This window comes from Physeter macrocephalus, chromosome 3 (assembly GCF_002837175.3).
Source record: "Physeter macrocephalus isolate SW-GA chromosome 3, ASM283717v5, whole genome shotgun sequence".
NCBI lineage: Eukaryota > Metazoa > Chordata > Mammalia > Artiodactyla > Physeteridae > Physeter > Physeter macrocephalus.
The window spans coordinates 26,232,174-26,246,185 of NC_041216.1; positions in this window are offsets into that span (position 1 = coordinate 26,232,174).

The following is a 14,012-nucleotide window of genomic DNA, read 5'->3' on the forward strand; positions in this document are numbered from 1 at the left end:
AAGGATCTTATAAAGAAATTGATGTACCAAACTGAAATTGTCATTTTTTATGGTTGATTTAGATGTGGTACATATATACAATGGAATATTAGCCATTAAAAAGAACAAAAAATGCCATTTGCAGCAACGTGGATGGACTTACAGATTATCATACTGAGTGAAGTAAGTCAGACAGACTAAGACAGGTATCATATGATATCACTTATATGTGGAATCTAAAAAAAAGGCTACAAATGAATTTATCTACAAAACAGAAATAGAGTTACAGATGTAGAAAATAAATTTATGGTTACCGGTGGGTAAGGGGGGGAGGGATAAATTGGAAGATTGGGATTGACACATATACACTACTATATATAAAATAGATAACTAATAGAACCTCCAGTATAGCACAGGGAACTCTACACAATACTCTGTAATGACCTATATGGGAAAAGAATCTAAAAAAGAGTGGATATATGTATACGTATAACTGATTCACTTTGCTGTACACTGGAAATCCTCATTTTCTCTCTTTTTTTAAAAAAATTTATTTATTTTTGGCCGCACCGGGTCTTGTTGCTGCGCGCGGGCTTTCTCTAGTTGCGGCGAGCGGGGGCTACTCTTTGTTGCGGGCTTCTCATTGCAGTGGCTTCTCTTGTTGCAGAGCACGGGCTCTAGGTGCGCGGGCTTCAGTAGTTGTGGCACTCGGGCTTCAGTAGTTGTGGCTTGCGGGCTTTAGAGCGCAGGCTCAGTAGTTGTGGCGTGCGGGCTTCGTTGCTCTGCAGCATGTGGGATCTTCCCGCACCAGGGCTCGAACCCGTGTGCCCTGCATTGACAGGTGGATTCTTAACCACTGCGCCCCCAGGGAAGCCCCAAATCCTCATTTTCAATGTTTTCCTCTAAAACTTGGAGTATCATCAGTCTATAGACTTCTTCTATTCATGTCTTTTTTTTTTTTTTTTCTTAAATCCTATTCTTAATGGTTCTATGTATTCAGTAATCTTAAAGACAGCTTTCTGGATACAGAGTTTTCTCTGAACAGCCTTACAGGCAAAAAGAGGTGTTACCGTCCCACCCAGCGTGCATTATAACTCTGTCGTTGCTTAATCCCCACCCAAATGCCCATTTCCAGCTATACAAACTCATATTATTCTTTATGAATCATACATACACGCCACACCCCGAGTTGCACGTAAAACTTGGCCGTGTTATTTCTACATCACTGTGTCCTGACGCAAGCTGTGGCGGACTTAGAAGCCCGTGTATATTTTTCTGGACTCATTTATCACCTCACTTCCCCGTAACTGGTTCTAGGTGGGAATTTCATGGAAAGGTTTTCTTCTGAAATTCTGTAGCCTAATGTTGAGGATATGTTTTTAACCCCTCTCCCGGTTGCAAATCCTGATGTCAGCAGGTCTTTCTCCTTTAAGTTTGAACCTCAACCAGGACAAGTGACACTGTATTATTCGGAGGGGCGCGGAGCCCCTACCCTGCGGTCCATAACCAGGAATGTGATGCAGGCGAGCTGTGGGGACCCATCCATAGCCCAACGCAGGTGGGCCTCCTGCCTCCCTGGTAAACATATCCTGGAGTCCCCTGAAGTCAAGAATAAACCTGGGACCTCCCTGGCGGTCCAGTGGTGAGGGCTCCGCGCTCCCACTGCTGTGGGCCCGGGTTCAGTCCCTGGTCGGGGAACTAAGATCCCACAAGCCACGAGGAGAGGCCCCCCCACCCCCACCCCCCAAAAAAACCCTGCAAGTAAAAACCCAAAATGTCTATTGGCATACCGGACTGTTTCCAGAATTCATGAAAGATACAGAGCAGATAGGTGTGGTTTGATGGAGAAGTAGGATCAAAGGAAAAGGAAGGCTGAACTATTCACAGGCAGTGACTTCTGTGAAAGCAGTTCCAAGAGTTCTGAGAAAGTTCTGTGTTTATGGAAATGGAACAGGAAGCAGCCCTGGGGCAGTAGTCAGGGTGATTATCTGGGGAACCACTTTCGGTGTATCCGCTGGCCAGCCAGCGGCTCTCACTCCCTTCCCTGTACTAAACCGTGCCAGTGAGTGTCTGCCTCCAGGCTAGAGCGTTAGTGTCCAAGAGACAGGCAAGGCCCCAGGCAGCAGGAAGTCTCCAGGGGGGATGGAAAGCCCTTCCCGATGAAGAGGACCCATCCCCACTGCACACCCTGTCCCGAAGCATGGACCCTCCTCTTCCAAGCACATGTGGTCAGAGCCTGGATCCACAGACAGCAGAATTGGGGGTTTTCAAACACAAATAGGAGCATAAGATTAAAAATCACCAAGCATTTGAAAACCAATGAATGTCAAGAAGAGCACAAAACTCTATAAACAGAGACCAGCACCCATGCAAAGATTTCACAAAGTAAACAGATGTGAAAATAATCCTCAGAGATCAGACACAATATTACAAGACACAAAAACAAGGTATTATGGGAAAAGTCCGAGGAACAGAAAATGAGAAGAAAAGTAAAGAGGCATTTAGAATCTGAGGAGACAGGAATAGAGAGTGGCATGAAAGAAATAATTAAAACCTAATGGAAAAAAATTTCCCAGATCTGAAGAAAGATACAGGTCTTCACATGGAAAAGGCCCTCGGGTGACAAAATGATCTACTTGGAAATAAGACACACCCTTACACATTTCCCAAAACTTCAGAATACCAAGAGAAAAACAAAAAGCAACACCCTTTCTAAAGGAAAACAAGCAGAAAATTACCCTCAAAGAAGTAAGAATTATATGAGCCCCAGCAACGTAGGATGCTGGAGGAAAACGGAGCAATATCATCAAGGTTCTAAGAAAAAATGACTTTGAACCCAGAGTCCTTTACTCAGCCAAATTAGCATTCACGTGAAAGGTCACAGTGAAATATTTGGGGCATATAAACCTCAGGAAGTCTGTCACTCTCAGATTTGCTCCCTGAAGGAATTTCTCAAGGATTGCAACATAGCAAGACACAAAGAATCCAAGAAGGAGGTAGCTGTGGTATCCAGTGGGCAGTGGCAAACAGAGCAGCCATTACAGCTTATAGTGAAGTTTAAACAGTTTTTATGCATAGCTAAAAAAGAATAATAATAGAGAACTAAGATCCTGGATTAATTCAAGGAAAAGGAGAATGAGAAAGGAAGTGAAAACAGACTCAGGTTTTTGTCTTTTGGGAGGAGAGGATAGAATTGATTAATTCTGGATATTATTGAATACTATTAGTGTACATTAAAAATCTAGAGGAGGGACTTCCCTGGTGGTCCAGTGGGTAAGACTCCACGCTCCCAATGCAGGGGGGCCCAGGTTTGATCCGTGGTCGGGGAACTAGATCCCGCACGCATGCCGCAACTAAGAAGTCCGCATTCCGCAACTAAAAGATCCCACGTGCCGCAACTAAGACCTGGCACGGCCTAAATAAATAAATAAATAAATAAATAAATAAATAAATAAATAAGAAGTGTCAGGGTCCCTAGGAAACCATTAAAAATGAAGCTGTAAAATATAGAGAGTGGCATGGGAATTTTTAAAAAAATCTAGAGGATAGGAGACGATTTCTAAAGTAGGTTCCCGCTTCTCCGTTCTTTGTCCACTCAGTAAAGCTTGTGCTGTTCCAGTTTCAAAAGAAAAAAAATCTAGAGGGTAAGTTCCACCTCAGGTAATAGCACAGGAGCTATTGACAGTTAGAAACTCGGGAAAAACATAAAAAACAACTATGTGAAGGCACAGTGCCCCAGACGGAAGGAATCTAGGGGTGGTCCACCTCATCTTACAGGGCTGAAAAGACAGAAGCTGGATTTAAGGGCTGCCAGAGTAGCTGGGAATTGAGGGAGGGCAGATCCTGAAAGGAGGAAGCCCCCAGATCTGTGTACAAACACCCCTTCAATCCCTGGCTGACTGCTGAGCCAGGCATGTATGGGTCACGCCTCCAAGGAGCCCAGCTGAAAGTGACAAGTGGAGAGGCAGAGGACTGAGCGGAGATTTCAGCAGCTGCCCGACTGCAGACTCAGAGTTTGGAATTCAAGTCCACCTTAGTTCGAGGTGCTTGGTAAACCCCTTGGGCTTTCTACTAAAACCCCAGAAAGGCCATGTTTTAGAAGTGAGGCCCACATCCTGGACTGAAGGCAAAACTGAAATAAACATACCCTAACAAAGCCTAGAACTAAGCTGCCACAGGACCAAGTTTATCTGCCAGTAATTTAACTGCCTTCTAGAGCAAAGTTTATCACTTTTCAGAGGAAGTTGACAGAAACTATGTATCTGTCATAATGTATCACCCATAATGTTCAGTGTACGATCAGAATTTATGAGACACGCAAAGAAGCAGGAGACTGCATCCCATAATCAAGAGAAAAAAGCAGTCAATAGAAGCAGACCCACAGAAAAGCCAGATACTAGAATTAGCGAAGACTCAAAAATAATTATTATAAATATGTTAAAGATTTGACAGGAAAAGATGGATATAATGGGTGAAGGTATAGGGATGTCTTTTTAGGAGCAATATAGAAACACTAAAAAAGAGCCAAATGGAAATCTTAGACCTGAAAAATGCTATATCTGAAAAAAAATGTTTAGGAGATTGAAAGCAGATTGGATACTGCAAAAGAAAGGATCGTAATGTGAACATAAAGACGGGTAAGTAGAAGGTATCCAAACCACAGCACAAAAAGAAAATCGATTAGAAAATTGTCCCAAGTGGGATGGTAGAAATTGGATGTACACCTTCTAAAACACTTGAAGAAAAAGAAAATGAAACTTTAAGAGAAGGATCAATCCAAGAAATGGTAAGAGGAGAAATTTAATATGAAAAATCATGGTAAAAAGCAAACATAAAATAAGATAGCAAGAATAAGTCAAAACATTTCAGTAGTCACAAAAGGGGTATGAATTAAATTCCCATTTACACTCTTTGGCAGAAATTGCAGCAATATCTTTTTAGATCCATCTCCTAGAGTAATGGAAATAAAAACAACAATAAACAAATGGGACCTAATTAAACTTGAGCTTTTGCACAGCAAAGGAAACCATAAATAAAACAAAAAGATAACCTAGAGAATGGGAGAAAATATTCGCAAATGATGCAACCAACAAGGGGTTCATTTCCAAAATATACAAGGAGCTCATACAGCTCAATAACAAAAAAACAAACAACCCAATAAAAAATGGGCAGAAGACCTAAACAGACATTTCTCCAAAGAAATCACACAGATAGCCAACAGGTACATGAAAAAATGCTCAGCATCACTAATTATTAGAGAAATGCAAATTAAAACTATAATGAGGTATCACCTCACTCTGGTCAGAATGGCCATGATCAAAAAGTCTACAAATAATAAGTGCTGGAGAAGGTGTAGAGAAAGAGCCTTCTTGCACTGCTGGTGGGAATGTAAATTGGTACAGCCACTGTGGAGAACAGTATGGAGGTTCCTTAAAAAACTAAAAATAGAGCTACCATATGATTCTGCAATCCCACTCCTGGGCATATATCTGAAGAAAACTATAATTAGAAAAAATACATGCACCCCAAAGTTCATTGCAGCACTATTTACAATAGCCAAGACACAGAAGCAACTTAAATGTCCATTGACAGATGACAGATGAATGGATAAAGAAGATGTGAGATACACACACACACACACACACACACACACACACACACACATACATACACACAATGTAATATTATTCAGCCATAAAAAAGAATGAAATAGTGCCATTTGCAGCAACATGGATAGACGTAGAGACCATCACACTAAATGAAGTAAGCCAGACAAAGACAAATATCATATGATATTGCTTATATGTGGAATCTAAAAAAAAAAAACATACAAATGAACTTATTTACAAAACGGAAATAGACCCACAGACATAGAAAACAAATGTATGGTTACCAAAGGGGAAAGGCGGGGAGGGATAAATTAGGAGGTTGGGATTAACATATACACACTACTATATATAAAATAGATAGCCAACAAGGACAGGGAACTATACCCAATATTTTGTAATAACCTATAAGAGAAAAGAGTCTGAAAAAGAATATATATGTATGTATATACATATGTATGTATAACTGAATCACTGTGCTGTACACCTGAAACTAACAGGACATTATAAATCAACTATACTTCAATAAAATAAAATTTATGTAAACAACAACAAAAAAGATGAAGGTGACATTAAAAATAGAGACTTTCAGATTAACAACAACCAAACTGATATGTTATTCACAGAAGACACACGTAAAAAGAAAGTTATATATTAGTTGGAACTGCTTTTGAATACAAATAACAGAAACACCAACTACTGTGGCTAACAAAGTGGGTTTATTTTTCTTGTAGAAGTCTGGAAGCATGTGGCTGCTGGTGTTGGTTCGTCAGTGTAGGGGTGGTATCTCAGCAATTCTCTTGGCCTTTTCTTCATGGTCACAGAATGGCTGCCAAGGCTTTAGGCGTTACATCCACATTGAAAGCAGGAAGGGGAGAAAAACAACACTGGTCACGTGGCTTCCTCTTTCAGGAAAAGCAAAAACCTTCCCAGAGTTCTCAACAAGACTTCTGCTCGTGTTTCAGTAATCAAAACTGTTGTCAGCTGGCAAGAGGGGAGGTCACCCCAGCTTATTTGGTAAAGGCAGACAAGAGATAAGGGATTTCGAAATGAATGTTACGTAGCCAGTGAATAGTGTCTCACACAGGTTCAAAATACAGGGATGGAAAAGATACACTAGGCAAAGGCTGACAAAAGGGCAACAAGAACTGAGAGGCTGCAGAGAGGTGAGGAACTACCCAGTAGCTCTGAGCAGGTCATGATCAACGGACTCAGCACACTTTTCAACTCCTGTATTGTAGAGGCTGGAACGTAAAAGCCTAATTTCTGATGCTCTTTTGCAGCTAGACTCCAGACGTGAATTAGGTTCTCCCAACTGCATGGACCTGCATGAGATTTGGTAGCTGGAATTGAGGCCAAGACTGTCGTTCTGCTGGCAACCAAGGTCATGGAGAGGAGTGTAAAAGATTGGCAGTGGCCAGACTCAGCATTTCAGGGTTTTATCAGCAGCTTTGTGGGTAGATATGGTCATTATGGTAACAGCTGCAGCAGCAGTGGCCTCCTAACCCTGGCTTCCTTATGCCTGAATCAAAACTACAGTGGTGTGGTCTTCAACTCAATAGTTCCAGGGGAGGTTTCCTGATTTACCACACCTCCAGTTTTTCCAGTGATTTTATAAGCACCTAATTCCCTGTTTGAAACCCCTTTCTGCTTAAAATACACTGAGTGGTTTCTATTTCCTGCACTGAACTCTGAAACTGATAACACACACAACCACTCAGGTCTTAGAATGATAGGGCCCCTCAGGTGACTTTCAGAAGTAGTGTAAACCCTCTCTGCGAAGAACTCAAACTCAGTCTGAACCTCAAAGAATCCTATAGAATTAACAATAAAATAAAGGAAAATGAACACTTCCCAAGCACAAACCACAAAACACACAGGGAAACAAAGCACCATAAACAAAAACAGCAGGAACCACAGACAGCAGAGACAGAGCTGCAAAGACTTTGGATTTGAGAATCATCAGACACACACTGCTATATTTAAAATAGATAACCAATGAGGACCTACTGTATAGCACAGGGAACTCTGCTCAATACTCTGTAACAACCTAAGTGGGAAAAGAATTTGAAAAAGAATAGTTACATATATATGTGTAACTGAATCACTTTGCTGTATACCTGAAACTAACACAACATTGTTAACCAACTATACTCCAATATAAAATAAAAAATTAAAAAAAACATAAAAAACACATATGTTTGGTATATTTAAATAAATAAACATGTGCATAGAACAAATAGATTTGAAAAAGAATAAAACATTTTAAAGTAAAATTAATATGTAACAATTAAAATTAATAATTCAAAGGACATGTCAGCCACCAGGTTGGACACAGCTGAGAATTAATGAACTAAATGACAGATCTAAAGAAACTTATACAGAATGCAGTACCAAAAGACAAAAAGATGGAAAAAGAGAGGTCAAGAGATATGAAACATATAATAAAAGGAGGTAAATTACATTATATGAAAGGAGAGACAAGAGGGAATGAGGAAGAAGCAATATTTGAAAAGATAATGGATGAGAATTTGCCAGAATTGTTGAAATATACCAAGGCTCAAATCCAGAAATTCTAATAAATCCCAGCAGATTAAAAGGAAAGAAAGAAGGAAGGAAGGAAGGAAATAAATCCACAAATCATGGATTTGCAGTGCAAAACACCAGAGGAAAGGAAAAGTTTCAGAAGCAGCCAAAGCAGGAGAAAAAAAAAAATCACCTACAAAGGAATAACAATTAGATGACTAAATTCTCGGGGCTTCCCTGGTGGCGCAGTGGTTGAGAGTCCGCCAGCCGATGCAGGGGACACGGGTTCGTGCCTCGGTCCGGGAAGATCCCACATGCCGCGGGGCGGCTGGGCCCGTGAGCCATGGCCGCTGGGCCTGCGCGTCCGGAGCCTGTGCTCCGCAACGGGAGAGGCCACAACAGTGAGAGGCCCGCGTACCGCCAAAAAGAAGAAGGCCTAGATGGCTAAATTCTCAACTGCAACAATGGGAGTCAGAAGAAAAATGCTAGCTCAAAGAAAACATTGTTGGGGACCTCCCTGGTGGTCTAGTGGTTGAGACTCCGCACTTCCACTGCAGGGGGCATGGGTTCAATCCCCGGTTGGGGAAATAAGATCCTGCATGCCGCGTGGTGTGGCCAAAAAAAACCACTGTTGGGCCAGATTTTTAAAAATATAATTCTTCTCTGCTTTTCACAAGAGGTGCTTCCAAAACATAAGGACACTAAAAATTTGAAAATATAGAAAAAGGTAAACCACAAAGTAGTGGCCAAGAGAAAGCTGAAATAGCTTATTAAACATCAGACAAAACAGACATTAAAGCAAAAAGCAATAAAGAGGACTACTACACAGTGATATTTTTAAAATTCAGTTTACCAGGAGGAGATAACAATTCTGAACTTATATGCATCTAATAATATAGCCTCAAGATATATAAAGCAAATATTTACACATCTATGAGAAGAAACTGACAAAGCCACCATTACAGTGGGAAAGTTGAGCACACTTCTCTTAGTAACTGATATATCAAGCATATAAGAAATAGGTAAGGACAGAGAAGATCTGACTAGCACAGTTAACACACTTGATTTAATGAATATATAAACATTGCACCCAGCAATTAAAGAATAGATTTTTTTATTGAAGTATAGTTGATTTACAATGTTTCAGGTGTACAGCAAAGTTATTAAGAATATATATATATATATATATATGTTCTTTTTCAGACTCTTTCCCAAGAATAGACATTTTTAAACTAGACTTAACTGAATGAGAACATAAATAGAGAAGAGTACACATATCAAAAATATATGACTCAACGATTTCTCACAAAGTGGACACACTGCAGATCCAGAACTTGGATTAAATCAGGAAATGGAAAATTACAGCACCCCAGAACCCCCTTTCTTGCTGCTCTGCCCCACCCCCAGTCACAATCCATGCTATAGGTAACCACCATCCTGACTTCTAACACCACAGATTAATTGTGCCCCTTTTTACTTTATATAAATGGAATCATATAGTAGTACTCTTTTGCTCAATATTATGTTTGTGAGATTTAAGCATGTAGAAATGTCTTCTTTGTTTTTCTATTATATGAATAAAACCACAAGATGTTTATCTCTTGTTTCACTGGTGGACATTTAGATAGTTTCCTCCTCACAGCTAATACAAATGATGCTGAGATGAACATTCTTGGACATGTCTTTTGATGATCATGTGTACACATTTCGGCTGAGTAGGTTGAGCTTATGTTTAGTTATTATGCAGATACTGCCAAAAAATTTTCCCAAATGGTTGTAGCAATTTGTATTCCCACCAGCAGCATATGAGCGTTCCAGGTGCTCCCCCATCGCCATGGCCGCTGGGCCTGCGCGTCCGGAGCCTGTGCTCCGCAACGGGAGAGGCCACAACAGTGAGAGGCCCGCGTACCGCCAAAAAGAAGAAGGCCTAGATGGCTAAATTCTCAACTGCAACAATGGGAGTCAGAAGAAAAATGCTAGCTCAAAGAAAACATTGTTGGGGACCTCCCTGGTGGTCTAGTGGTTGAGACTCCGCACTTCCACTGCAGGGGGCATGGGTTCAATCCCCGGTTGGGGAAATAAGATCCTGCATGCCGCGTGGTGTGGCCAAAAAAAACCACTGTTGGGCCAGATTTTTAAAAATATAATTCTTCTCTGCTTTTCACAAGAGGTGCTTCCAAAACATAAGGACACTAAAAATTTGAAAATATAGAAAAAGGTAAACCACAAAGTAGTGGCCAAGAGAAAGCTGAAATAGCTTATTAAACATCAGACAAAACAGACATTAAAGCAAAAAGCAATAAAGAGGACTACTACACAGTGATATTTTTAAAATTCAGTTTACCAGGAGGAGATAACAATTCTGAACTTATATGCATCTAATAATATAGCCTCAAGATATATAAAGCAAATATTTACACATCTATGAGAAGAAACTGACAAAGCCACCATTACAGTGGGAAAGTTGAGCACACTTCTCTTAGTAACTGATATATCAAGCATATAAGAAATAGGTAAGGACAGAGAAGATCTGACTAGCACAGTTAACACACTTGATTTAATGAATATATAAACATTGCACCCAGCAATTAAAGAATAGATTTTTTTATTGAAGTATAGTTGATTTACAATGTTTCAGGTGTACAGCAAAGTTATTAAGAATATATATATATATATATATATGTTCTTTTTCAGACTCTTTCCCAAGAATAGACATTTTTAAACTAGACTTAACTGAATGAGAACATAAATAGAGAAGAGTACACATATCAAAAATATATGACTCAACGATTTCTCACAAAGTGGACACACTGCAGATCCAGAACTTGGATTAAATCAGGAAATGGAAAATTACAGCACCCCAGAACCCCCTTTCTTGCTGCTCTGCCCCACCCCCAGTCACAATCCATGCTATAGGTAACCACCATCCTGACTTCTAACACCACAGATTAATTGTGCCCCTTTTTACTTTATATAAATGGAATCATATAGTAGTACTCTTTTGCTCAATATTATGTTTGTGAGATTTAAGCATGTAGAAATGTCTTCTTTGTTTTTCTATTATATGAATAAAACCACAAGATGTTTATCTCTTGTTTCACTGGTGGACATTTAGATAGTTTCCTCCTCACAGCTAATACAAATGATGCTGAGATGAACATTCTTGGACATGTCTTTTGATGATCATGTGTACACATTTCGGCTGAGTAGGTTGAGCTTATGTTTAGTTATTATGCAGATACTGCCAAAAAATTTTCCCAAATGGTTGTAGCAATTTGTATTCCCACCAGCAGCATATGAGCGTTCCAGGTGCTCCCCCATCATCCATGCTCAATATTACTCTACTTTCTTCATCTTAGCCATTCTGATGGGCGTGAGAAGACCCAATCTTCTCCATCACACATGAAATATTTACAAAACTGACCAAATGGTAAGGTTCAACAAAATTCAAAAGACTGTTACCCTACAGACCAGGCTCTCTGACCATGTTACAATTAAGTTAGAAATCAATAGCAAAAATATAGCTAGATAAATTGAAAAAAAGATGCATGCACTCGGAAATAATCAGAACCAAATGCTAACACAAACTGACATCAATATATATATTAAAAAAAAAAAGTAGAGCCTTGAATGTTTATAGTAGAAAAGAAAAAAATCTCAAAATTAAGGAGCCAAGCATCCAAGTTTAGAGGTTGAAAAGTCTGGAAAGAGTAAGAAATTTCTGAAAAGTAGGGAAAACGTAAAATAGAAAGTATTGTCAAAGCCAAAAGTTGATTCTTTGAAAAGACTAATTAAATAGACAAATCCCTTGCATGATTATTAATCAAAGAAAATAAAAGGAGAAAGCACAAATAAACAATAGTAAGAATGAAGGGCTTCCCTGGTGGCGCAGTGGTTGAGAGTCCACCTGCTGATGCAGGGGACACGGGTTCGTGCCCCAGTCCGGGAGGATCCCACATGCCGCGGAGCGGCTGGGCCCGTGAGCCATGGCCACTGAGCCTGGGCATCCGGAGCCTGTGCTCCGCAGCGGGAGAGGCCACAGCGGTGAGAGGCCCGCGTACTGCAAAAAAACAAACAAACAAAAAAAAGTAAGAATGAAAAGAGGGACACGATTCCAGGTGGTTGCCAAGATTAAAAACATTCTAAGAGATTATAAAACAGTTTATGCCAATAAATTTGAAAACTTAGGTAATGAAGATAAAGTCCTAGACAAATACAACTTACCAAAACCATCTCAGGAAGATAAAAGAACCTGACTAATCCTACTGCCTGCAAAGAATTTGAATGGTGGTTCCTCAAGCAGTTAAACATAGAATGACTGAGCCCATAGAAAACCCAGTAATTCCATGCTCTAAAATGGTTAATATTATGTTATATGAATTTCAGCTCAGTTAAACCAGAAATCTCACCACAAAGAAAACACTGGGTCTAGATTGAGTTAGAGGGAAATTTCATCAAACATTCAAAGAATGTATAATTTTAATCCTTCACAAATGATTCTATAGAAAAGAAAAAAATGGGGGTGGGGGGCGGATATTCCCCAACTCAGATCATGACCTTAGCACAAGCTTGATACCAAAATTGTACAAGAAAGGGAACTTGCAGTTCAACCTTACACGTGAGATGCAAAAAAATCCTAAAATAAATACTTACCAAACAGAATCTGGTAATGCATAAAAAAGATAAAACATGATGACTAAGTTGGGTTTATCTCAGGCATGCGAGAGATTAGTAGATTAGAAAATCTACTAATATAATCCACCACATTAACAAATCAAAGGACAGAAACCTTTAATGATCTCAACTGCTGTGGGAAGAGCATTTAATCAATTTCAACATCTATTCATGACACAAATTTAGCACGCAAAGAATGGAAGTGTATTTCCTTACCTAATAAAGAATAGGATGACGGCAGAATAATGCTCCCACCCACCACCTCCCCTCCCCTAAAGATGTCTCTGTTCTAATCTCCAACCTATAGGTTACCATTAATGGCGAAAGAGACTCTGAAGATGTGATTAAGGCTCAGGACCTCAAAATGGGAGATAATTTTGGGTTATCCCGGTGGGCCCAAGCCAGTCATACAAATCCTTAACAGTGGAGAAACTTTGACGGCTGCAGTCAGTCAGAGAGGGCCATGTGACCACAGAAGAACAGTCAGAGAGATGCTGTGCTGCTGGCTTTGAGGATGGAGGACAGGGCCATGAGCCTAGGACTGCAGGGGGCCTCTAGAAGGTGGAAAAGGCAAAGAGATAGATTCTCCTCTAGCGTCTCCAGAAGGAAACACACACCGGCCCACACCTTGATTTTAGCCCAGTGAGACCAGTGTCAGAGGTCTGACCTTCAGAACTGTAAGATAATATACTTGTGTTGTTAAACCACTAAAATTGTGGTAATTTGTTACAACAATAGAAACCTAATAACAACAACAAAAGAACTCTACAGTAAATGTTCTATTTCATTCCCTTTAAAATCCAGTATGGGCTTCCCTGGTGGCGCAGTGGTTGCGCGTCCGCCTGCCGATGCAGGGGATGCGGGTTCGCGCCCCGGACTGGGAGGATCCCACGTGCCGCGGAGCGGCTGGGCCCGTGAGCCATGGCCGCTGGGCCTGCGCGTCCGGAGCCTGTGCTCCGCAACGGGAGAGGCCACAACAGTGAGAGGCCCGCGTAACGCAAAAAAAAAAAAAAAAATCCAGTACCACCTAAGATGGCTATTGTGATCACCTGAATTTAGAATTTTACTAAATTCAGATCCTAACCAGGATAGAATAGCAAGATAAAGCCAAACATCTAAGGACTGGAAAGAGAGAAATAAATTGTCATTCTTTGCTGATGATGTGAATGTCTACATAAAAAATTCTGTATACTTTATAGCTAATTATTTATAGCTAGTTATATTAGA